Source organism: Lactuca virosa, chromosome 5 (genome assembly GCF_052849685.1).
Source record: "Lactuca virosa cultivar CGN04683 chromosome 5, Lactuca_virosa_CGN04683_v6, whole genome shotgun sequence".
In the NCBI taxonomy this organism is placed as follows: domain Eukaryota; kingdom Viridiplantae; phylum Streptophyta; class Magnoliopsida; order Asterales; family Asteraceae; genus Lactuca; species Lactuca virosa.
Window position 1 is genome coordinate 419,065,796 of NC_136430.1, and position 25,208 is coordinate 419,091,003.

Sequence of the window (25,208 nt, forward strand, 5' to 3'; positions counted from 1 at the left end):
ATGCAGGGTCAACAATCCTCGGCTATCGTAATCAAATGTAGCTACCCGGCCCACAATCCTCTCGCACTTGTGACGCTCCTCCTTTAGGCCCTCAACCTATGCCTCCCTAATCTGCTCCAGCAGCGGAGTAATCACTATTATCCGCAAACAGATATCTTGGATCGGGGCCGCCACCGCCTTGCAGCTTAGGGCATCAGCCACTACATTGTCCTTACCTAGGTGGTAAAGGATCTCACAATCGTAATCCTTCACCACGTCTAACCACCGACGCTGCCTCATGTTCAGATTCGGCTGATCCATGAGGTACCTCAAACTCTTATGGTCCGTGTAAATGGTACACCAGACCCCGTAGAGGTAATTCCGCCAAATCTTGAGGGCGAACACCACAACCCCCAGCTCCAAATGATGCATCGGATAGTTAGCCTCGTGAGGCTTCAGCTCCCTCGAAGTGTAAGCTATCACATGACCTCGCTGCATCAATACTGCTCCCATACCTGTGATCAAAGCGTCACAGTAGACTACGAAGTCATCTACTCCCTCTGTCAGGGTGAGAATCGGCGCCTCACACAATTGTTGTCTGAGCGTCTCAAAGGTTGTCTGCTGCTCAGAACCCCAACGAAATACCACCGACTTCTTAGTCAGTCGGGTCAACGGAACTGCTATCTTGGAGAAATGCTGGATAAACCTCCTGTAATACCCTTCCAGACCCAGGAAACTCCGAATCTCAGATGGAGACCTCGGAATCTCCCACCGCATCACGGCCTCTACCTTGGCCGAATCTACCAAAATACCCTTCTGGTTGACGAGGTGTCCAAGAAACTGCACCTCGCGCAACCAGAACTCACACTTGGAGAACTTCGTGAAAAGTCTCTCCCTCCTCAGTGTCTCTAGCACCTCCCTCAGGTGCTCCTCATGCTGCTCCTGAGTCTTGGAGTAAACCAATATGTCGTCAATGAATAAAATTACAGACCGATCCAACATCGGTATGCACACGCGGTTCATGAGGTCCATGAACGCGGCTGGAGACCTGGTGAGCCCAAACGCCATCATCACAAACTCATAATGACCATAGCGGGTCCTAAAAGCGGTCTTCTTCACATCGTCATCCCTGACCCGCATCTGCTGATATCCGGACTGTAGATCAATCTTGGAGAACCAAGATGCTCCCTGAAGTTGGTCGAACAAATCATATATCCTCGGGAGTGGGTAACGGTTCTTCACCGTTACCTTGTTCAGCTCCCGGTAATTTATGCACATACGGTGCGACCCGTCCTTCTTCTTTACAAACAGGATCGGGGCTTCCCATGGCGAACTACTCGGCCTGATAAAACCCTTGTCTAGAAGCTCCTGTAGCTGCGTAGACAACTCCTGCATCTCGGGAGGAGCCAACCGATATGGTGCCTTAGCTATCGGAGCTGTACCAGGGACCAGGTCAATCCGGAACTCCACCTGTCTCTCCGGAGGTATCACAGTCAAATCTTCCGGGAACACGTCCGGGTACTCTCTCACCACTGGTACATTATCGACTGTCGCCTTACCCTTATCCCGGGTATCCATGACGTAGGCGACGTATCCTGCGCAACCCTGCTGAAAGTAGCGCCTCACTCTCGCCGTTGAACAAAGAATCGGTCCGCGTTGTGGTCTTTCGCCCTGGATCACTAACTTTCCCCCACTAGGAGTACGAACCCTCACTAGATGTTGCTCGCAGTCGATCACCGCCCCATTGGGGCTCAACCAATCCATACCCACGATAACCTTATTCCCCCGCAGGGGAATAGGAACCAAATCCACTGAGAACTACTCATCAAATAACTGAAGTGTACATCCTCTATGAACTCTAGCGACCCTGACGGTCCTATCATCCGCTATCTCTACGTCAAGTGGGCCATCCAGCTCCCCCGGAGCTCTGCTAAATCGCTTGCTAAGTGCAAGCGACACAAAAGATCGGGTAGCCCCCGAATCGAACAATACCATAGCTGAAATGCCGTTCACTAGAAACGACCCTATAAACAAACACATAAACATGAGTGATAATCAAAAGTAATAAAGAAATGATGGAGAAAATACATACCGGTAACCACATCAGGAGTCGCTCGTGCCTCCTCTGCTGTCAACTGGAAGGCTCTGCTCTTCGCCACCGGCGCCTCATCCCGACCCTGATGGCCGTCTGTAATCCTTAATGTGGTAGGAGCGGGTGCCACCACCTGTCCTACAGATGCTAAACTCGGACACTGGGACTTCTTGTGTCCCCTCTGATTGCAATGGAAGCAAATCAGATCAGATGCTACGGTGGTGGTAGTGGTAGTATTTGTACAATCCCTACTCATATGCCCAGTTCGGCCGCACTTGAAGCAGCCAAAACTCCCCGCCTTGCACACCCCATCGTGCAACCTGCCACACTTCCCACAACGACTGTGGCTCTGCTGCCCCTAGACCTGTGATCAGGCACCTTGGGCTTTTTGCCCGAACCCACTGCGCCAGACGCCACCTCTGGCTTCCTCTTTCTCTCCATCTCTAGATCAATCTCCCTCTCACGTAGGGGTGAGCATGGTGCGGTTCGGTGCGGTTTTTGGCTAAAACCGAACAGAAAACCGCAACTTTGGTTTTTTGAAGTTTAGAAACCGTACCGTTCGGTTTGTATGCGGTTCGGTTTTTGCGGTTTTTTATACGGTTTTTTTTTCGGTTCGGTTTTTTTGCGGTTTTTTGTCAGTTCTTTTATATGGTTTTGTTTTGCCTTTTTACTAAAACTCAGGTAACTCAACGAGTTACTTTGACTCGGATAAGGAGTGTTAATCATTTCTTAAGAAACTTTATATAGAGATGAATCGATACCACCACCTATTAACAGGTTTGAACTCAAATGATATAACCACTCATCCAAGATGCTTCTAATGCTTGGATATAATACGAATTAAATATAATATTTGTTTCACAGGTACATGAGATAATATCAATTAATGTATTCATAAAATTGATACTATCATCACTACTACTCTTCATATTTATGTGTTAAAAAATATAATAAACATTATTTGTTCTTGTAAATATACTATATATATGTTTAAAAATATATAATCATCCTATGATAAGATGGATACTTATATTTATAAAAAAAAATTAATTGTCATGAGTTCTTCATTCTTACAAATATCAATACTTAATATATATATATATATATATATATATATATATATATATATATATATAATTTAATTGTCATGAGTTCTTCATTCTTACAAATATCAATACTTAATATATATATATATATATATATATATATATATATATATATATATACGGTGCGGTTCGGTTTTTTGCGGTTTTTGCAAGACTAGAAACCGCACCGCACCAAACATTTTCGGTTTTTGCAAAACTAAAAACCGCACCGTCGGTTTTCATTTCGGTTTCGGTTTTTCGGTTTCGGTTTATGTGGTTTTTTCGGTTTGCGGTTCGGTTTTTGCTCACCCCTACTCTCACGGGCCCTCACAATCATGTGCTCCAGCGTCTTGCAGCTCGAGTAGCTCACAAACTGGCGGATATCACTCTGCAACATCTCATGATATCGTGCCTTTTTCATCTCCTCGTCCGCCAAATACTGCGGAACGAGAAGGGCCCTCTCCCTAAACTTGGCGGTAATTTCCGCCACAGTCTCTGTCTTCTGCTGGAGGTCCTGGAACTCTCTAGCAAGCTGTTGCACCTCAATAACAGGTGCGAACTCGGCCCTAAACATGGTCGTGAAATCACTCCAGGTCATCGCATCTAATACTGTGTCATCACCAATGGCTCTCCTAACCTCCTCCCACCAGTCACGTGCTCTGTCCTTCAGAAGACAGGATGCAAGCCTAACCTTGTCCCCCCCGGGACATCTGCTGGTGCGGAATGCATTGGCAACATCCACCAACCGTCTAGTACTCGTAATGGGGTCCCGAGCCCCATAGTAGTCGGGAGCCCCACAAGCTCTGAACTCCCTGAAAGTCAATGGTAGCGATCCGATCATGGCCACTATCTCAGTGCGAAAAGCGCTCAGCTTCTCATCCAGAAGCTCTAAGATACCCTCCTTGACCGATCCAAAAATCACAGGAGTCTGGTCTAGTATGCTGTGCGTAACCTCCAAGGAGATGAACTCCCTGGTCTGCTCATCTAACTGCCCGGCTCCAGAGCCTGAGCCCGATCCCTCTCTGGCACCTAAACTACCAACTGCTGGTCTAGGGCGTAAAACCACCATTCTGAAAACACATCCTAACAAATGTCAGAATACTAATATAACTGATGGGATCACATACACTACAAGTACCCTGGTCTTATCTCAGCCTTCCTTGATTCGAGTACGGATCCTTTGCTTTCAGTAGTACGGGCTCATACTACCTTCCACATCTATCTGTACTTTCCTCAAGAACTGCCCTGACTCCACCAAGTCCCTTCTACTGCTACTGCTCTCTGCTACTCTCATCCTAGGCTTGCCCTAGGGTAATCACCAACCCACTCTTCGCCATCAACTGCATACGAAGTTCCTGCCTGCTTCCCCTAACTAGCTCGTGAATACTATTACATATTACTCAGACTAGATAATTCTTCGAATGAGAGATTCTACCCTACAACGGTTGGACTCAAACAAGAGCTGCGAAATAGAGCTAGACCTAACCTTCTGAAATTATTTAGTCCTTGCAATATCTAACTTAACATATTCGTTTACTAGTTAGTGAAAGAAAACTAGAACTCCTAAAAGCACAAAGCAAGCAGCATTCGGGCATTGAGTACACATAATCAAGCACATACTACTCTGGCTATTATACTGACTAATATGTACTAGCATGCAGTTCTCATATAGCTGAACACATATAACAGACACATAAGGCATCCTTCCTAGATCCTTAGTCCTAATCTAGCACGCTGTTCTAATAAAGTTGATAATCATAACATAGCATAAACTTCTATGGGTAATTTGGGAGTACTTACTTGAGATCGGCTGATTGCATGCACCACACCCTTTTCTCTTCTCAAAGTTCTTTTCTATTTTCAAAATCCTTTTTGTAAAAATGATTTTCTTTTGAAAAATTCATACCACTTCCTTAGTTTGAGTTCAGACACACCCGAAAGTGTGCCCGAATCCCTCAAACCAAGGCTCTAATACCAACTTGAAACATCCTAAAAATATGACCCAAAAATTTCATTTTGAAATCATTATTAAAACCATAAACCATCCAAGTCATAAGTAAAATCATAAATCATGTATCATAAAAAAACATAGTATCTGTCTCAAATCAAAATCTCATAACAAAACATCAGAGTAAACTCCCAGGCTGTGACTGTGGTGTGTGTCATGCGATCATCCCGAGCCCTTCCCTTTGCTAGTGTAAGTACCTGAAACCAAAACTGAAAACTGTAAGCACGAAGCTTAGTGAGCTTCCCCATACTACCACATACCATACAATAACACACATAACACAAGCTGGGCCTTGCCCACTGCATCGGGCCCCGCCCGGCATCGGACCAAAGTCCGGCATAAATCGGGCCCCGCCCGGCATCGGATCGAAGTCCGGAATAACTTGGGCCCCGCCCACTGCATCGGGCCCTGCCCGGCATCGGACCGAAATCCGGAATAAACTGAACATAACATAAAAATGAACATATAAAAAAATCACTTATACTGCATCGGGCTTGCCCGGCATCGGACCGGAGTTCGGAACTACTACACATATCATAAACATGCATGAATCACAAAGACATCATGCATACATAACTACTTCTCGGGACCGCCCCGGCATCGGACCGAAGTCCAGAACTACTATCATCTAGGCGGGCCGGCATTGTGGCCGTAGACCCGTTCCTACTGGAAGGAAACTCACCTCTCAAACTGAGTGTTGAATACCTCGTGCAAAAGTTACACTGTCGGCTGCTCCGACTACTCCCCGGCTATAACGACCAAATAAACATTTAGTCAACAACTGATGACTCTCTCTCATGGGTAAAATGACTATTTTACCCCTCTGATCTATTTCGGGCCATGACCGAGACCCAATCCTTTCTAATCCTCACTAAGGCCCATTAATTCCTAAAATGGCCCAACTTTCTAAATTGGTCCCAACTCTTCAAATGGGCTTTCCTCTCAAGCCCAACTAATCCTTGGGCCCTTAACAGAATTCTGAAGGCCCAGTACGACCCATTACTGTTATGTCCAAGACTTGGCCCAAACTAAAGCCTAGTAACAAAAGTCCATTGTCTGAGCGTACGATGGGCGTACCTCTATGTACGTTGCGCGTACTGCTGAGAAGGCGTGTACGCTGCACGTACTAGCGTGTATGCCGAGCGTACTCTCATGTTAAACAATTTTTTCCAAAAACTGCTTAATCCTTTAAGACATACGTCCAAACTACAAATATGAGTCTCATGCTTCGTCCTAACCCTTAAAGTTGATCACTTGGTGGCTTGCAAGCCCCCAAATGAGCTCAACACTAAAAATAACAATGAACTTCCATGGAAATGGCTAGATCTCTTGCATGACTTCATAAAAGTCTCAAAGTTTGCAACTTTACAGCTAAAGGAACCCATTGAGCTTCAAGGGTGGCAACCCTAAGCTCAAAATCGAAGTTCCATGGCCAAGATCCAAACTTTGGACCTAAAAAGGTCCAAATCTTCAAAACTCTAGATTTATGATTCTAGAAAGAAAGATCGGACCTTTATACCTCCTCTTGGTGCCAAATGGTGAGCTTGTTCCAGATCCTTGAGTTCAAGGTCCTCAAGGGCTTCTTCTCCAACCTTTCCTTTCTTCTTGCAATCCCTTCTTTGCCAAAATAAGCTCAAAATGCTTAACACACACACAAGGAAGAGTATGAACGAGTTAGGGTTTCTCTGAAGGTGATGGACAGGTGAGGAGGCCAAAATGGGAGGTTATAATGATGTATTTATAGGTCCTAAACCCTAAAAATTAGGGTTTGTCATCTTCCCGCGTACGTTGGCCGTACCTCTTGGTACGCTGCGCGTACGCACCCGCGTCCCTCGAATCTAATGGCCACTACGCCCCGCGTACGTCAGGTTACGCCCGTCATATGGTTTATGGGCAGCCCATCAACTCGGCCCATTTTTTAAATCTACTCAAATGGGTCCAATATCCAAGTGCTAGTCCAAAACAATTATTAACTTATATAATTTAAATAATACCTCGAGGAACGGGTGTTACAGGTTTGAAGGATGATTATGGAAGATTGATTTTTTAATCACTTTCAAAGATTGGATGCTTGGTTGAAATCTCCTTGATCATGTTATCTTCTAGCGAAAATCAAAAAGAAGGAGAAGAAAGAGATTTGTTTAAGAAGAAATACATTTATCATGTTGAAAACCCAAGTGATATTCATGCTCTTAAGTATGTTGAAGATCAATATTATAGAGTTCAATGTGATGTTCTTGATATTCTTGAAGTTCATTACAAGAAGACTCAAGTTGATTCTCCTGAAGATGCAAAAAAATTTTGCTCGATTGGAGTTCAAACCGATGATATTTTGTGTTCTTGTGATTCGTTTAAAGGAATGATTCCTTATCGAAAGTCGTTAATCTAATAAATTCACAAGCATCAAACTCCAAAAGATTTGATCCAAAATTGTCAAATTGAAGTTGTGGAAAGTGGGTTTGTTCATGATTTCAAATCTTCAACTTCCAAGAAGATGAAAAGGAAAAAAGAAGAAGAAGATCAAACATAAAAACAAGCGGGTTTACTCACAAAAATCGTCAAATGTTGTTCTAAAGCCGAAATCCTTGAAGAAAATTTGGGTTCCAAAGCAACAATCTCCAAGTGTTGCATTGAATTTGAAGTCAAAATGCAAAAGTGTTGAGGGTTCTTATGAAGATGTTCTTGGATCGTTGAAGAACACGAAGAACGAGTTGTACAACACACATCGTGGGTGGTACAATGTTCAAATTGGAGATTTTCTCGTTCCGACAAAAGAACCAAGATCTCTAAATTTGATTCGTTCGTTGCAAATGGAACTCGGATCGTCAAAAAGGTATCTCAAATTCTCAAATGGATTCCAAAACGTCCATGATTTCGATTCGTGTTTCGCAGATTTCATTTTTGATCGTTTTGTCTCATTGGATCAAATCCGTTTCAAACCCCATTTTTGATCCAATTACTTTTGTTTTGATCCAATTATTTAGCCCATTTCGGATGTAGTTTCCATGGTTTAAGTGATCCAAGTATTCGATTTTGTCTTCGGAAGCCAAGGGTATGACTGTAAATTTATATATCGGTCTTTTATGGGCTTTGGGTTTTATTCGGAAGGTTTTAAAGGTTGGGGGTATTGTTGGGATCGTAGGGCTTCTCGCCACCTTTTCGTGGATATAAAGTTCGTTCGAAACAGACCTAGGATGAGGGAGTTATGGTACTTCGAAGTTATTGGCAGAATTGGTCCCTAGATGGAAAAGTTTGCATATCAGTCCCACGCATGCAAGGATGCATGTGTGTGTTTAGCTGGGTATGCCCAGCGTTTAAAGATGAATGGTCGCGGATGACATACGCGTACGCACAGCGTACTGCGTACCAAAGGGTACGCGCAACATACGCATGCAGTCCCCAAACCCTAACTTTTAGGGTTGAGCACTATGTAAGCAACATTATACCACTCCTTATGTCATTTTACGTTAGCCACCACCCCTTCTTACGTCCATAAAACCCTAGATTGCCTTGGATGAAGCTTGGAGCTTGAAAGAAGACTTTTGGTGGTTTGTGCAAGAGGAGAAGGAGGTGAAAGACTCAACTTCTGGAGAAGAGCTTGGAGATCCAGTGTTAACATCTCCATTTCGTGACTTTCAAGGTATAAAGTCTCTATCTTGGCTATCCATTTCATAGATCTACTTTGGGTTGGTTTTTGGCTATTTTAGTCCCTTTTGCTTGGTATTGATGACCTAGGGTCATTTTAGGGACTCAATATTGTATATCTGGATATTATAAGGTTCCCTCTCTTATAAAGGTGCAAGCTTTATGGAGATTTTGAGTTCAAGAATGAATTAAGACCATTCATTAAGCTCTTTTGAGTTCTAGAGTCCCATTAAGCCATGCATGTTAGTAAAGTTGTCAACTTTACTTGAAAAGTCACCTTTTGGAGTCAGACTGGAGAGTTGGAGCAAGGACTGAAGCGATTAAGTGCTTATTCGAAAAGTTTGGAGTTCAGAGGCGTGCGTTGGGCGTACCCACCTGGTACTCGGTGCGTACTGGCCCTAACAGTTGTACGCTTAGCGTACCAGATGCGTACGCAGGACGTACTAGGCCTGGTTGACTCATCTTGTTTTGTTGACATTTTAGGCCTTGGACCATGGACCAGGATTTGGTTAGGGTAGCCCATTTAGTATTTCAAGACTTTTGGATATTGGGCCTTATTGGGTTAGGTCCATGATGGATTTGGGCCTTAGTGGGCCTTGTGGGCCATTCCGGCTTCGGGCTTTCTAATGGACTTGTAAGTGCATGGATTTCGTTGGGCTAGCTATGGTCATGTATATTGGTTCAGAAAAGTAAATGGGCTTTAGGGAAAGGCCCATGTAATGGTTTGGGCCCAATTTGGAAAATTGGGCCATTAATGGGCTTTTATGGATTTTGGAGTTTTGGTCTTGTTTGGTTTTGGGTTTGGGCCTTAGTTATGTATCTTGTTGAGCCAGGGGTAATGGTCATTTTACCCCAATTATGGATTATGGATCATGTTTTGGGACCTAATTGCTAATTGGGTGATATTTTGGTATTGATAGCTCGAGGAGTTGCCAGGGCAGCAGCTAGGGATTTCTTGCAGTGAGCTTCAGCAGTGCGAGGTGAGTTACCTTCCTGTAGAAGTGGGTAGAAGGCACCAATATCGGCCTACTAGTAGTTGTTTATAGTAGAGATGATTGTCTTTATGATAATCGTCTGGTATGCCACTATCTGTAGAGATTTATGTGCTTGTATGCTATGTTATTATGTGGTAGTGGTAGGAGGGGTGGGATAGACCCCGTAACCGGTTGAGAAGAACCGGAGGGTAGGTCGAGAACTCAGATATACGTGACAATATGTTTATGACATGTTATTATGTGGTAGTAGTAGGGGTAAAATAAACCGGAGGGTAGGTCGGGCACCCAGATATGCCTGGCAGGGTAGATCGAGCACCCAGATATGCTTGACAGGGTAGGTCGAGCACCCAGATATGCTTAACAGGGTAGGTCGGGCACCCAGATATGCTTGACATGGTAGGTCGAGCACCCAAATATGCTTAACAGGGTAGGTCGGGCACCCAGATATGCCTGACAGGGTAGGTCGGGCACCTTCCATGTGTCACAGCTTCGGAAGTGTGTCACAGACAAGGCCGCAGTCGTCTCTCTGGATGAAATTCAGGTAGATGAGAGCCTGAACTACATTGAGAGGCCTGTTGCAATTCTAGATAGGAAGACCAGGGTTCTTCGGAAAAAGGAAGTAAAGTTGGTGAAGGTGCAATGGAAGCACCGAAGGGGCTCCGAATGGACATGGGAGCCGGAGGATGAGATACGAGACCACTACCCGGACTTATTTGGATCGGAAGACTTCGAGGACGAAGGCTAGTTCAAGTGGGGGAGATTTGTAACACATGTTCCAGGTATTTATGTAATTTTCAAAATTTTAGGGTTTTGGCGTTGGGACTCGACGAGTTGGGAGCCCCGACTCGTCGAGTGGAGGATATCAAGAGGACGCGGGAGTTAGGTCCTACTCGACGAGTTAGAAGGCCCGACACGACGAGTAGGAGCTGTGAAGAGAAACCCTAATTTTTAGGGTTTGCACCCTATATAATCTCCTTAAGGACCTTGAGGTTGACCTTTCATCAGCCTCCAAACCCTAAAACGTTTGTGCTAAACCCTAATCCCCATTTTCTTCCATTTTTTGAGCTAAGAGTGATTTGTGGAGCTTAAGAAGAAGGAGATAGTGAGAAGAAGGATGAGATCCAGCAAACCAAGCCCTCACTCTTGAGCTTGATCATCTTGTGGACTGCTGTAAGTCTTCAAGACTTGATTTTTATCTTAGAAAATTGCTAGATCTTGAGTTTACTCTTCATTTCCCCGTCGATTGGATATCAAGTGAACTCGGCGAGTTGGCTAGGGTTTGTTCAGGTGTCCTGGACTCTGCAGGAACTCGACGAGTTGCTAGATGCACTCGGCGAGTTGAGGTCAACATGGATTGTTGACCTTGATTGTTGACCTTGACTTTGACTAGGGTTGACCAGTGTTGACTAGGGTAAATATGGGATTATGACAAGTTAATCACTTAATGACTATATGCAGTTGAGTTGGAGCAGCACGTGGGATATATCTGATTCTAGCTTGTCAGTTTAACATCCAAGAGGTGAGTCTTCTCACCATACCAATGGTTCTACGGCACCAAGGCCGACCCATTTGATGATATGTGGTACACTAGCTGTAGTAGAGATATGTGGTATGATAGTTAGCTTTATGCAAAGTGGCATGCTAGTGATTATGTATGTTATTGCATGGAAGACCCCGGGGGGAGTCCGTGGCAGTTGGATATAAGACCATGTGGGGGAGCCTGTGGCATTTCTAGGTGAAGACCATGTGGGGGAGCCCATGGCATGATTGTATAAGACCCTGGGGGGAGCCCACAACATCCTTATATGTTTATGTATGTGTTAGGTAGTCTGATAGATATTTATGTGATATATGATATGTTAGTTGATTATATAAGTGATTTGCGTGGAAGACCTCGGGAGGAGCCCGTAGCAGTTGGATATAAGACCATGTGGGGGAGCCCATGGCATTTTGAGATAAAGAACATGGGGGAGCCCATGGCACGAAGGTATAAGGACCTGGGGGGAGCCCACGACATCCATATATGTTGTGTGCATGGCTTATGTGATATGTGTAGCCTTCATAGCTAATATGATATGTGTTATGTGGATTGTGTGTGGGGTATGCTTTGGGGGATTCACTAAGCTTTAGCTTATAGTTTTTGGATTTGTTTCAGGTACATCTGAGCCCAAGGGAAATGGAAAGGCTTGATGGCGCGGCGTGCACTCTCTCATGCATTTTATGGGACGCTCTGATAATTTAAAATAAAATTGTAATTGATATGAAGTTCGAAAACAATTGTATTTGGATTTTGTGGTTGATGGAAATGTGTTTTGGTTAATCAAAAATGAAAAAAATTCTTTTGAAAAATTGGTTCGTTACAAGTTGGTATCAGAGCCTTGGTTTGAGGGATTCGGGCACACTCTCAGGTGTGTCAGGACTCAAACTAAGGAAATGGTAAAAAAATTCAAAAATAAAAGTTAAAAACTTTTAAGACTGGAAAAGAGGAGAGTGCAACGCGTGTGATCAGTCAAGCCAAGTAAGTAGTTCCCTAATATGTTAGCCACGTATACTGATATTTGAGCTTTGAGAATCGTATGGAACTTGCTATGTGTATGCTTTTAAAATTGTATACGGTTAGGAGCTTATAGCCTTAGAATGATTGATTAGACCTTATTTCCTGTTCCTTTTCTGGTTGTGGTCCTAGTGTAGAATCTTTTATTCGAAAGTCTATTTGATCCTTTTCTGTGTATAATTTGCATCCATAAAGGCAACCGGTTATGATTGGTCTGATTGATATGGGTAGAGCAAATCTTAGGACAGTCTGGGATTTTGGTTATGTGGTGGTTTGTGGTATATGATTTATTTTGGGATGAATTGGAGTTAGTAGGTGGAGCTTTGGGGAAGGTACAGGTAGGTGTGGAAGGTAGTATTGGGCCCGTACTACTGAAAGCACGGGACCTATACCTGAACCAATGCTAGATCTGACAGCTCTAAGGAGGACCGGTGTGGGAAGATCCCCTATATAGATGTCATGATTATTATGGTTTATGACATTTCAGTTCAGCATGGTGGTGACACGATTTAGGACTGGGGATCAGGATCAGGATCAGGATCTGGATCCGGATCGGGCAGCGGCGCAGCGGCGCAGAGCCCATTGATGAGAGGCTACGCGAGATCATTGCAGCCGAGGTGACGAGGGGCACCCTTAACGCTACCCCAGTGATCTTTTGGACGGTCAAGGAGGGGATGATGGAGATTATGGAGGAGAGGCTCAGGTCATTCAGAGCCGAGATTGATGCGGGCCAGATAGGGGCCCGAACCCCCTCGTTTTGGGAGTCAAGGCATGTGGAGCGCCGGAGTTTTTCGGGGTTAGGGACCCTATTATGAGCCGACACTGAGTGGCGGACATCCAGAACGCCCAGCGCACAAGTTCTTGCTCGGACGCGGAAAAGGTGGGATTTGCTTCATGTATGTTGAGAGACAGAGCCCGAGACTGGTGTGGCGAGGTGACTAGTCAGGTGGGAGCATCCAGTGTGGTTGAGATGACATGGGTCAAGTTTGTTCGGCAATTTGAATTGGAGTTTGCACTAGCTATTGAGGTGCAACAGATGGTGAGGGAGTTCCAGGAGCTCCAGCAGACCACCGAAATTGTGGCAGAGATCACCACCAAGTTTCTGGAGCGAGCATTGTTGATCCCATAGTATGCTACCGATCAGGACATGCAGAGGACAAGATATCATTCCATGCTGAGGGATGATATCCGGGAGTTTGTGAGCTTTACAGGGCGTAAAAACCTGAATGATATGGTAGAGAAGGCGTGTGAGAGGGAGATGGAGTTGGACTTCCGCACCAAGCGGAAGCCGGATCAGGCACAGGCAGCGGTGGGTCAGGCTAAAAAGCCTATGACCTCAGACACTTCCAGCAGGGTTGGGGCCGGTGTGCCAGGTGTGGTAAATCACATAGTGGGGCTTGTCGGATAGCAGGCTCAGGATGTTACACATGTAGCCAACAGGGCCACTTGAGCAGGGATTACCCCAAGAAGGGCTTGATATGTTTCCACTGCAACCAGACTGTCCATAAAAAGGTCGAATGTCCGAGGTTGCAGGGAGGGGGAGGAGCCGTGGCGGCGCCCGCGCCCGCCACAATGAGGATTACTGATGGCCACCCTTCTAAGGCGGATACTCCAGCGGTGAAGAGCCGTGCATTTCAGCTGACTACCGAGGAGGCTCGGGCAGTGCCAGACGTTGTGGTTGGTACGTGTTTATTCTTCTCTACTCTCTATTTATTTGTATTTCTTATGTGTAAATTGTGCTTATGTATAGGGACCTTTTTGTTCAATGGTATGTCGGCTCATGTTTTGTTTGATTCGGGGGCTACCCGCTCGTTCATGTCTCTTGCGCTTAGCAAGAAGTTTCGGGATGCACCAGGAACTTTGGATTCCCTGTTCGAGGTAGAGATTGTAGACGACCGTACTGTGAGTGCTGCGAGGGTGTATCAGGATTGTGTCCTGAATGTGTTGGGGGATAGGTTTTGTGTTGATTTAGTCCCGATACCGTTGTAAGGGCTGAAGGTGATTGTCCGGATGGATTGGTTGGGGGCCAATGGGGCCATCAGGGTTCCAACCCCATGTGGGGGAGAACTGGTTATACATGGTGAGAGGGCCTCACAGGGGCCGACCCTCTGTTCAGCCGCGAGGGAAATGAGATTTCTGTAGCAGGGATGTACAGGATTTCTAGCTTATATCTCGGATACGAGAGTTGAGACCACGACAGATGTGGGCAGTATGCCGGTTGTATATGAATTTCGAGATGTTTTTCCCGAAGAGTTACTAGGAGTGCCTCTGGAGAGGCAGATGGAGTTTCGCATTGATTTGGTGTCGGGTGCCGCTCCGATAGCGAAGGCACCATACCGGCTAGCACCGCCCGAGATGCAGGAGCATTCTACGCAGCTTTAGGAGCTGCTAGACTGAGGTTTTATCCGTCCGAGCAGTTCCCCGTGTGGAGCTCCGATCCTGTTTGTGAAAAAGAAGGATGGATCACATAGGATGTGCATGATTATCGAGAACTGAACAAACTAACGGTGAAGAACCGTTATCCGTTACCGAGGATCGATGATTTGTTTGATCAGTTGCAGCATGCGTCTTGGTTTTCCAAGATTGATCTTCGGTCGGGATACCATCAGATGAGGATTCGAGATGAGGATATACCAAAGACAGCCTTTAGGACTCGGTATGGGCATTATGAGTTTGTGGTGATGCCATTTGGGCTCACCAATGCCCTAGAAGCATTCATGGATCTCATGAACAGGGTGTGTAGACCGATGCTAGATCGGTCGGTGATCGTTTTTATTGATGATATCCTGGTCTATTCTAAGACCAAGGAGCAGCATGAGTAGCATTTGAGGGAGGTATTAGAGACCCTGAGGGCGGAGAGGCTGTATGCCAAGTTCTCCATGTGTGATTTTTGGCTGCGGGTAGTACAGTTTTTGGGGCACATCATCAACCAGGAGGGTATTTCGGTTGATCCAGCTAAGGTTAAGGCAGTGATGCGGTGGGAAGGACCGAAGAATGCTTCCGAGATCCGCAGCTTCTTGGATCTAGCGGGCTATTATCGGAGATTCATCCATGATTTCTCCAAGATTGTTGTGCCCTTGAACCGCTTGACCAAGAAGAATGAGACATTTCGATGGGGTGTGGATCGTTGGCTTTTGAGACCCTGAGACAGAAATTATGTGAGGCTTCGATTCTAGTACTACCCGAGGGCTTAGATGATTTGGTGGTGTATTGTGACGCGTCGAGTTCAGGGTTAGGTGCGGTACTGATGCATAGGGGGCATGTGATAGCTTACGCCTTAAGGCAGCTGAAGCCTCATGAGGCGAATTACCCCACTCACAACCTGGAATTGGAGGCCGTGGTGTTTGCCCTCAAGATTTTGAGGCACTACTTGTATGGAGTGAGGTGCACCATCTATACTGATCACAAGAGCTTGAAGTATTTGATGGATCAACAGAACCTCAACATGCGGCAGAAGAGGAGGTTGGACGTGGTGAAGGACTATGATTGTGAGATCCTATACCATCCCGCGAAGGCCAATGTGGTGGCCGATGCTTTGAGCCACAAGGCGGCAGTCTCCCCGATTGTGAACGTTTGTTTGAGGATGACCGGGATCTCTCCATTGTTGGATATGTCAGGGAGTCTCAGGTCGAGGGGGTGAAGAAGGAGAATTAGAAGATAGAGCGGATTCGGGGGCAATATCCTTTGTTTGTTAAGGATAGTCAGGGCCTTTTGACACAGTGTGGTCGGGTATGGGTACCGGTGATTGGAGGAGTGAGGCAGAAGATATTGGAGGAGGCACACAAGTCCAAGTTCTCTATACACCCAGGGGCTACAAAAATGTATAGAGACTTGAGACTGAGTTACTGGTGGCCCTGCATGAAGTGGGAGATCGCCTGGTTTGTGGAGCGGTGCTTGACCTGCAGGAATGTCAAGGCCGAGCACCAGCGGCCTCATGGCAAGGTTCAGCTGCTACCCATTCCTATGTGGAAGTGGGAAGAGATCACTATGGACTTCATTACGAATTTACCAAGGAAGGCAATGGGTGTGAACGCCATATGGGTGATCGTAGACAGACTGACGAAGAGTGCCCACTTTATTCCGATCTCTGAGAGTATATCCGCCGAGAAGTTGGCGGATATTTATGTGAGAGAGGTGGTGGCTAAACACGGGGTGCCAGTATCGGTAGTGTTGAGAGAAAAACTTGAGACACACTTGAACAAACGTTAGAACAAGTATAGTTGCGGAATAGTTTATCTCGAAGGATCTAAAAGCTCAACAATAATATTATTAAGTTAGAGTTAGATAGTTAGATAGTTAGAGAGTTAGTTGCGGAAAAGTAAGGAAATGTAAATGACAGCAGTTGTTATATCAAGTATACACATAAGTTGATTCATAACGAGGAATGCATTCAAACCAAGTTAGTAAGTGAGATCAAACTTAGTGATTAAGTCACAAGTGACTTGCTCCGAAGAGAGATAGCATTCAGCTGTATTCAAGTGGACTTTGAGAGTAAGAGAGTAAAGACATAAGATAGAGATTCAAGATGCGTAATCAGATTGATATTGAATAAGTAAGGTTGAGCTCTATATATAGAGTCTCGAGAGTTACACTGGATCACATCTCTAAGAGTAGTCATGCAAGGCATACTGGACAATAGAGAGTATTCTAACTAAGTAGATAAAACATTAAACTAAGAAACTAGATAATGAGAATGCGGATGAGTGATGACTTCGGATGGTATTGCTTACTGCGGTTCTTTGACGGCTGCGGTGGATGAAGTTCAAGAGGGTCACTTTTATGATTCAACAATTTCCCCCTAAGTGACCTCTTTTACTTTTCTTCAGTTATCAAGTTTTAGAAACTTGATCAGTATCCACCAAAACTTCTTGACATTTTCCAACCAAGTGATCCTTCTTAAGATTTCGAACTTGACTTCGGCAATTGTGTGTTTAGACTTTTGAACTGCAGTTCGACAAACTTCAATCTGCTTTCTTGTGAGACGATTCATGGCATTCGTCGGAATAAAATATTTGGTATCATTGAGTTTCCGTTTAAAGACGACTCCAAGATCTGGGAAGTTTGTTGCACCTAGGGATCTTTCTTGAAATCCTTCAGTAATCATTGGTGCGGGGTCAAGTGGTGGAAGATCAAACTTTTTGGCTAGGGCAGGGTGAATGTCTGCATCAATTTTTGCGAAGTCACAAACAGTTTCCCTTAGAAAAATACTTGCCCTTTCAATTGTTATCTTCATCTTCGGATGCTTTTCAGATTTGTTTTGGAACACCTTTGCTATCAGAAAGACTTCTTCAGGGTTCATACATGGGAAGTCAGCTTGGGTGCGAACATAGTCCTGATTTCTTCTTGTAAGAGTGTATTGGATGAAGTCAGCTTTCATGAATTTCCGGGGCTTATAGTTCTTGACTGTGGATGGTCTGTCATTGGACCAAATTTTCTCAATTGAGGAAGCATGTTTGGCATAGAATCGATTGAGTCTTTCGAATTCCATGGGCAGTCTCTTTTCGTCAGGCAGGTTGCGGTCAAATGGCTCAAATACAGTGAAGTATTTAGCATTGGGAGAGATTGGAACATCCCAGTATCTGTCAGATGGAGGTTCAGCATAGGTGAGATAAGGTTTGTAGTCATCATCCAGCAATCTGCGGTGAGGATTGATCCAAGAGTTGACTAAGGACTCATCCATGGTAATGTCGAATCCGTTTTCTCTCCAGATGAGCTCTGCAAATTTGGCTGCTTTCTAGTCTTTCTTCTTTTGTTCTGTTGCGGGGGAGTCATTTGAATGTTCGGATGACATGTTTGATGCTAGATTTTTGAAATGGGGAGGAGTCTCTGGTCGCTTGGGAGAGGGAATGATTTCCTTTTGCGGTGGAGACTGATGTTGCGGTGGCGTCTGATGGCTTGGATTCGAGTGATGAGATGGTTGCGGTGAGGGAACTTTTTCAGATATGATGGGGGCACTTTGATGATGAGAAATGTTGTTGGAATGATGGTCTTCATCACTTCCCCCTCTTGAGGAATGCAAACCCGGAGCTTCCTCAAGCCATTCCCTAAGACCATCGACTTTATTACACACCTCCTGAAACTGAGCTTTGAGAACATCAGCCAGTTGCTGATTGTTGGGGATGGTGGTGTTGAAAAGTAGTCGATGAATCTCCTTTGTGAGTTGGAGAATCTCAGGACCATGAAAATTTGAATAGAGAGATTGTTGGAGTCTGTTGATGGTGGATTGGAGGACCGAGATGGTGTACTCATAAGCAGTGTGAGTTTCATCTATCAACTTCTGGGAGTGAGTGGACTGGTCCGCAATGCTGTTGAAGATCTGCTTTGATTGCGGATACCTCAGAGATGAGGCGCTCCGCAGCAGCCATGAACTGCTTGTGATCAGCTTGTCGACTTGTATCAAGATATCGAATTCCCATTTCAACCTTCAGGGAAATTCGCTCAGCAGCCAATCGTTCGCGAGTTTCCAGTCGTTCTATTCGCTCAATTAGTGACTGCGGCCCTGGCAAATCTTCAGGTTGCGGTTGAGTGGGCTTTACCGCAGCAAGTATTTGGTCGACTTTGGTTTGCAGACTTAGAAGTTCTTTTCTAGTCACAGCATTCTTAATCTTCTTCTTCTTCGTTTTTGGCTTGGAGGTTGAGTGTTGAGAGCCACTAGATTCTTCTTCTTCATCAAAGATCATTAGATCGTTAACAGAAGGAGTAGGTTGATTTACCTCATCAATATCAAAGTCATCGAAGCCGAGGGTGGGAGCTGAGCTAACTTCGATTGTGGTGCCCTCGTCTTGAGAATCTCTACCAGTTGGAGTTGGAGCTAGAGGAACTTTGGATGCACCTTCACCACCAAGAGTGGAATGAGCCTTGCGGATCGTCTCAGCCATTGCGGTCATCCACTCTTGTACTTTTAGAATGGTGGCTACGGTATTGGCATTGTTGATAGCGTCCGCCCAATACTTGGCTACGGATTGAATCTCCTGTTGTTTCTGTTGAAGTTGCTTGATTTGCTGATCCTTCCTTGCTTGAAATTCCCTACGGAAAGCGGCATATTTCTTGATATCTTAATCAGAGACCGGAGTGTAATGTAACCATGAATCATTCGATTCATCACCGTCAAATCCTTGGAATCGCACCGAGGTGTCCCTCGGGTCCACGGATCCTTGCACATTGGTGCTCACCGTGCCTAAACCACCTGTAAAAGATGTAAGTAGAGTAGGATTTCCTGAGCTTCCTCGGTCTTCTTGACCAGTGGTCAAGTCTGGCCTCGGCTCAGTTCTGGCAAAGGCGGAAGAATTGCCCTGCGGTTGGGAAGGTGTTTGCAGTGTTTGGGTTACAGACAAAAGGATGGAGTTCAACTCCTCAGGAGAAAAGAAATGTATACGGGAATCCCTAGAGACCTTCGGACGAGGACCAGTTCCATCCCCTTGGGAGTGAACTGGGGGTGAGTCTCCACGTTGGGATGAAACAGACACACTTTCTGTGTCTGAGTGGAATTCGAGTGTGGTATTGAATGGGTCTGCGGCCACCCCAAGGACTACCGGAGCCTTTTGAGAGGCTGCGACATCTGTCCGGACACGCATATGGCCAGTGGGATCGGTTTTTCTTTTCTTTAGAATGGCAATTGGTTGGGTGTCATCATCAGAATCATTGGAGGAAGACTGATGGTCAGTTGATTTGCCATCTGAGGATTCAATTTGTTTTCTTTTCTTGGATGGTTCAGTGTGTTTGGGAGAATTTGTTTTCTTGGGGGTTCCATGTTTCTTGGTGATGTTGCGGGGACCTTGACGGGCTGAGGCTAACTGTTTGCGTCTGTTAGAAAGGTTGGAGAGAGTGGTGGAAGATGGGACTGCGGTACTACCAGGATTGATGGGTACGGATAGGGCTTGTCTAGGTGGAGGCGGGGTAGAAAGGTATGGGTCAATACCTTCCGTAGCCTCTATGTGGTTAGTGAAATCAAGGGTTTCAAGTCCAAGTGAGGACTGGTAGTCGTCTAATGGGTCCGAAGATAGATTGATCTTTGGAGGGATTGTACCTTTTGAGATCTTTGGTGATGAAGAGGTTGGTGTCGTTGCCCATGCTAAGTCTTGCATCCGCATGAAGATCTGAGATGCATAGAGACCAGAACCTAGCAAATGTGAGTTCGGTGTGGTTTTCTCTTGGACTCTCTTTGGGAATGTACTGCAAGAAGTCATCCCACAAAATCTGACCGTAGTTGACATCATGGCCAGTGAAGATACTCCATACCAACTCCAATAGCTTGAGACCCATATTATCAGTGCCTCTGGTTCGGCCTGACAGGCTGCGGATCACAAAGTGGCAAATGAATTGCCACACCGCAGGCAGCTGATTTTTCTTGAATTCGCCTATGCCTTTGATCTTCTTCTGTTAACCCATTTGGTAGAGTGCAGAAAGAATGTCCGCCATGCTTGGAGTAAAAACCTTGGTTGAAGGATGAACGAGCAGATTGATGGCAGTGAGGAATTTTTCCTTGGTCAAGATGACCAAAGAATCGTTCACCAGATTTAGATGCACCTCTTGAAGATTTTTGAGGGGTCGATATGCAGAGAAGGCACATTTGAACAGAGTTGAAAGAGGAACCACATCTGTGAATGAATCGAAGGGGCCAAACAGGGGGTGATTGGTCAGGAACTTGATCATTAGCTTGATCGGAGCATTGTAGGAGGAATGCTCTTCGAACACAGCCCTAAAATTGCTTGAAGCAATCTTTGGCATTTGGTTCCTTGATGCAGAGTCTGAACCAGTAGGTTTTGCTGAGGCAGATGCTTTGGAATGTCTCTTCGAAATGCCGGATTTCACCATTTTTTGAGAGTTGAGGAAGGTTGCAGAAACAGAGTGTAAGAAGATGAAGAATAAGTTTGATGTTCAGAAAGCGTAAACCTTTCTTGGGGAAGAAGAAGGGGTTTTATAGTGGTGGATTTGAAACGGTAATTGATTTTACCCTAAGTGAAATTAGATAAGGTAAAATAAAAAACGTTTGGGTGTTTTCTTTGATTGGGAGAGGAAATCTCAGCCACAGATTAAGAAAGGTTTAATTTATTTTTCGAGATTTACCAAAAATGGGTAGCATTTAATGAAGTGTCAGTCTAAAACATCACGTCTGAAGAACGTGTGGTGAGGGTGGGTTTAATCCGTTGTGTAAAAGGGGAAGATGTAACGGATTGGACGTGTTGGGGGTAATAGGAAGGGACAAGTTAAAAGGATTTGTTTATGGAAAAGCGTTCTTTTTGTCATCATACCTAAAATAGGTCTGACACAAGGTTTTATTCAAGAAGGGAAATGGAACAGTTACACAAGGAATGTTTTTTTTAATGTTTTTCCTATTTAATGAAGGATCATTAAATAGCACACCATGATTCAAGTATTAATAAAACAATTGAGAAAACTATCAATGTGGTTGCGGATTGAGATTTCATTGCGGATGGATCATTTGTCATTGCGGATGGACGGTTGGATGACTGCAGTGGAAGAACTGAGGAGAACACTTGAACAAAAATTAGTAACAACAAACAATAAGGAGCATTGAACGATAAATATGGTATATGGTTGCGGTACATATACTGCGGTACACATGATATACCAAAACCATCTATCATAAGTAACTTCAGTTAGGACCGCAACAGGGACCAAGGATGGTCTGCGGTACCTATCAATTCAAGAAGAATTGTGGGTCCGAATTCATCATTCCTAACATTTGTAAGAAACTGTTGAGTTTTGTAGAGTCAAGTGCCTTTGTGAACACATCAGCAATCTCTTCATGAGTATGGACAAAAATTAGTTCAATGTTACCTTTCAGGATGTGGTCTTTGATGAAGTGATACCGTAGTTCAATATGCTTTGTCTTAGAGTGCTGAATTGGATTGTGGGAAATTGCTATAGCACTCTCAGAGTCACAATAAATTGGTATCCGCAGCATTCTGTATCCGTAGTCCATGAGTTGTGTTTTCATCCATAAGACTTGTGAACAACAGCTGGTCGCAGCTTCTGCGGTAGACAGTGATACACAACTTTGTTTCCTTGAAGACCAGCTGAGGAGTCTTCCACCCAGAAATTGACATCCACCGGAGGTGCTTTTTCGATCTAGTCTGCATCCAGCGTGATCCGCATCTGTGAATGCTTGTAGGCTGAAGTCATTCCCTGTGGGGTACCATAAACCAAGAGTCTTGCTTCCTTTCAGGTATCTTAGAATCTGCTTGGCTGCGGTCATGTGTGATACTTTTGGGTCAGCCTGGTACCTCGCGCATACACCTGTTGCAAAGACGATGTCTGGTCGGCTTGCGGTGAGGTACGTCAATGAGCCAATGATACCTCTATAAGTCTTGTGATCCACTGAATCGCCTGAGGGATCAACAGATATCTTATATCCGAAGGCCATGGGGACCTTAGCCGAAGAACAGTTGTCCATTAAATATTTCTTTAACAGTTCAGTGGTGTATTTCTCCTAATGAATGAATATCCCTTGAGGAACTTGTTTCACTTGAAGTCCTAGAAAGAAGTTAATCTCTCTATTCATGCTCATTTGGAACTTGTTGGTCATGAGCTTAGCGAATTCATTCACCATTTTTTGATCAGTTGATCTGAAGAAGATATCATCCACATATATTAGTACAAGCATAAGGTGATCACCATTTGCTTTTCTAAATAAAGTGGGATCAATCACTCCTCTTTTGTATCCGGACGAGACAAGAAATTCAAAGAGAGTCTCGTACCACGCTCTTGGGGCTTGCTTTAGACTGTACACTGCTTTGTCAAGCTTGTAGCAGTGGTCTGGGAATTCAAGACTTTCAAAGCCCGGAGGTTGCTGAAGATAAACCTCCTCTTTTAATTCACCATTGAGAAAGGCACTTTTCACATCCATTTGATGAACCTTGATGCTCTTGTGAGCTGCGTATGCTAAGAAGATTCAGATGGCTTCCATTCGTGCTACCGGAGCATACGTTTCATCATAGTCAATACCTTCAAGTTGACTATATCCCTTGGCAACTAGCCTTTCCTTGTTTCTGACGACCGCACCGGATTCATCCAACTTATTCTTGTACACCCATCTAGTACCAACTATGGTGTGACCTTGCGGCTTCGGGACGAGCTGCCATACTTTGTTTCTTTTGAATTCTTCTAGCTCTTCTTGCATTGCGGATATCCAGTCTGGTTCTAGTAGTGCTTATTTGATTGTTCGGGGCTCGACCGAGGACATAAATGCTGCGTAGTGACAATGATCAGAAAAATCCTTGGAAGATCGAGTCTGGATACCTGCGGATGGGTTGCCGATGATTTGACCTGGTGGGTGGTCCTTTGTCCATACGTGTAGACGGGGTTGCAGATGGTCAGTAGCTGCGGTAGAGGGAATGTCTTCAATATCAGAAGACTCTGCGGTTAGAGATGGTAGTTCCCCCTGGACTTGAGAACAGCCTGCGGAATCATCTTGGACTGTTGGAGCGAGATTAGCATTTTCTTGAGCAGTTGAAAGAAGCTCCCCCTGGATTGCTGATGGAGGATGCTCTTGAGCTTGAGAAGGTTCCCCCTGGATTGTTGGAATTGAGAAAATTCTAGAGTCTGTTCTTGTGTCAATGTTCTCTATATCTTCATCATCGGAGTCAGACGAGACATTTGATGGTAAGGCTTCTCTGCGGATGGGAACTTAAGCTACATCAGATACTAGAACCTCGATGGTTGTTACTTGATCCGGAGTGGAGCTTTCCCCTCAACCGACGAGGTGGAAGTGTTGTGAGATGCTACTTCGGACGGAGATGGACCTGATACATCAGCATGCTGCTGTAGAGCTTCCTGAGACACGAGAACTTCGGATAACTTGGTTGTTTCTACAGGGTCGAAGAGATCGTCATAGTTTACTTCAACTAGGTTTAGTGGACCCGAAGAGGCAGGATTATCACTTTCTAGGATTGATGTGGTTTCAGTGGATGGAGCGGTGTTGCGGATGTGATAGTCATCAAATTTCACATCGAAGCTTTCAATTATCAGCCTTGTGCGTCTAATGAGAACCCTATAAGAAACTTTGTTAGTGGAGTAGCCAAGGAAGATACCTTCATCAGACTTCGGTGCAAACTTGTTAAGATGATCTCTGTTGTTGATCACAAAACATCTACACCCAAAGATATGAAAGAAGCGGACATTTGGCTTGCAGTTGTTAAGGTCCTCATATGGTGTTTTGCTGAGACGTTTGCACATAATGCTTCGATTCTGCACAAAACATGCGGTGGCCACTGCTTCGTCCCAGAAGTAGAGAGGAAGGTGTGCGAAGTTGAGCATGGATCTGTCTGCTTCTACTAGAGTGTAGTTCCTTCGCTCTACTAACCCATTTTGTTGCGGTGTGTAGGGAGCTGAGAAATTGTGAGTGATACCTTTAGTAACCAAGATGCTGTTTAAGAGATGGTTGGTAAACTCAGTTTCATTATCACTTCGGATGCGACGTACTGGTAGCTTGATTTGAAGTTCTATCTCCTTGATGAAATTGATGAGAATTTGCGGTGTTTCTGACTTGAGTCTAAGAAAGAAAACCCAGGTGAAGCGTGTGAAGTCATCTACTATAACCAGTATGTATTTCTTGTGATGAACACTGGCTACGGTGGATGGACCGCAGAGATCAATGTGTAGGAGTTCCAGTGGTTCAGAAATTGAAGAATCAATCACCATTGGGTGGCATGCTTTGGATTGCTTTCCACATTCACATGCAGGAGAGGGAATCATTGCTGAACTTGAGGATTGGGAGACCTCGGACGAGTTCTCCAATGACCAAATTGTTGATGTATCTGAAGTTGAGATGAGCTAGCTTGCGGTGCCATAGCCAGCTGACTTCGGATACTGCTTTGGATAGGAAGCA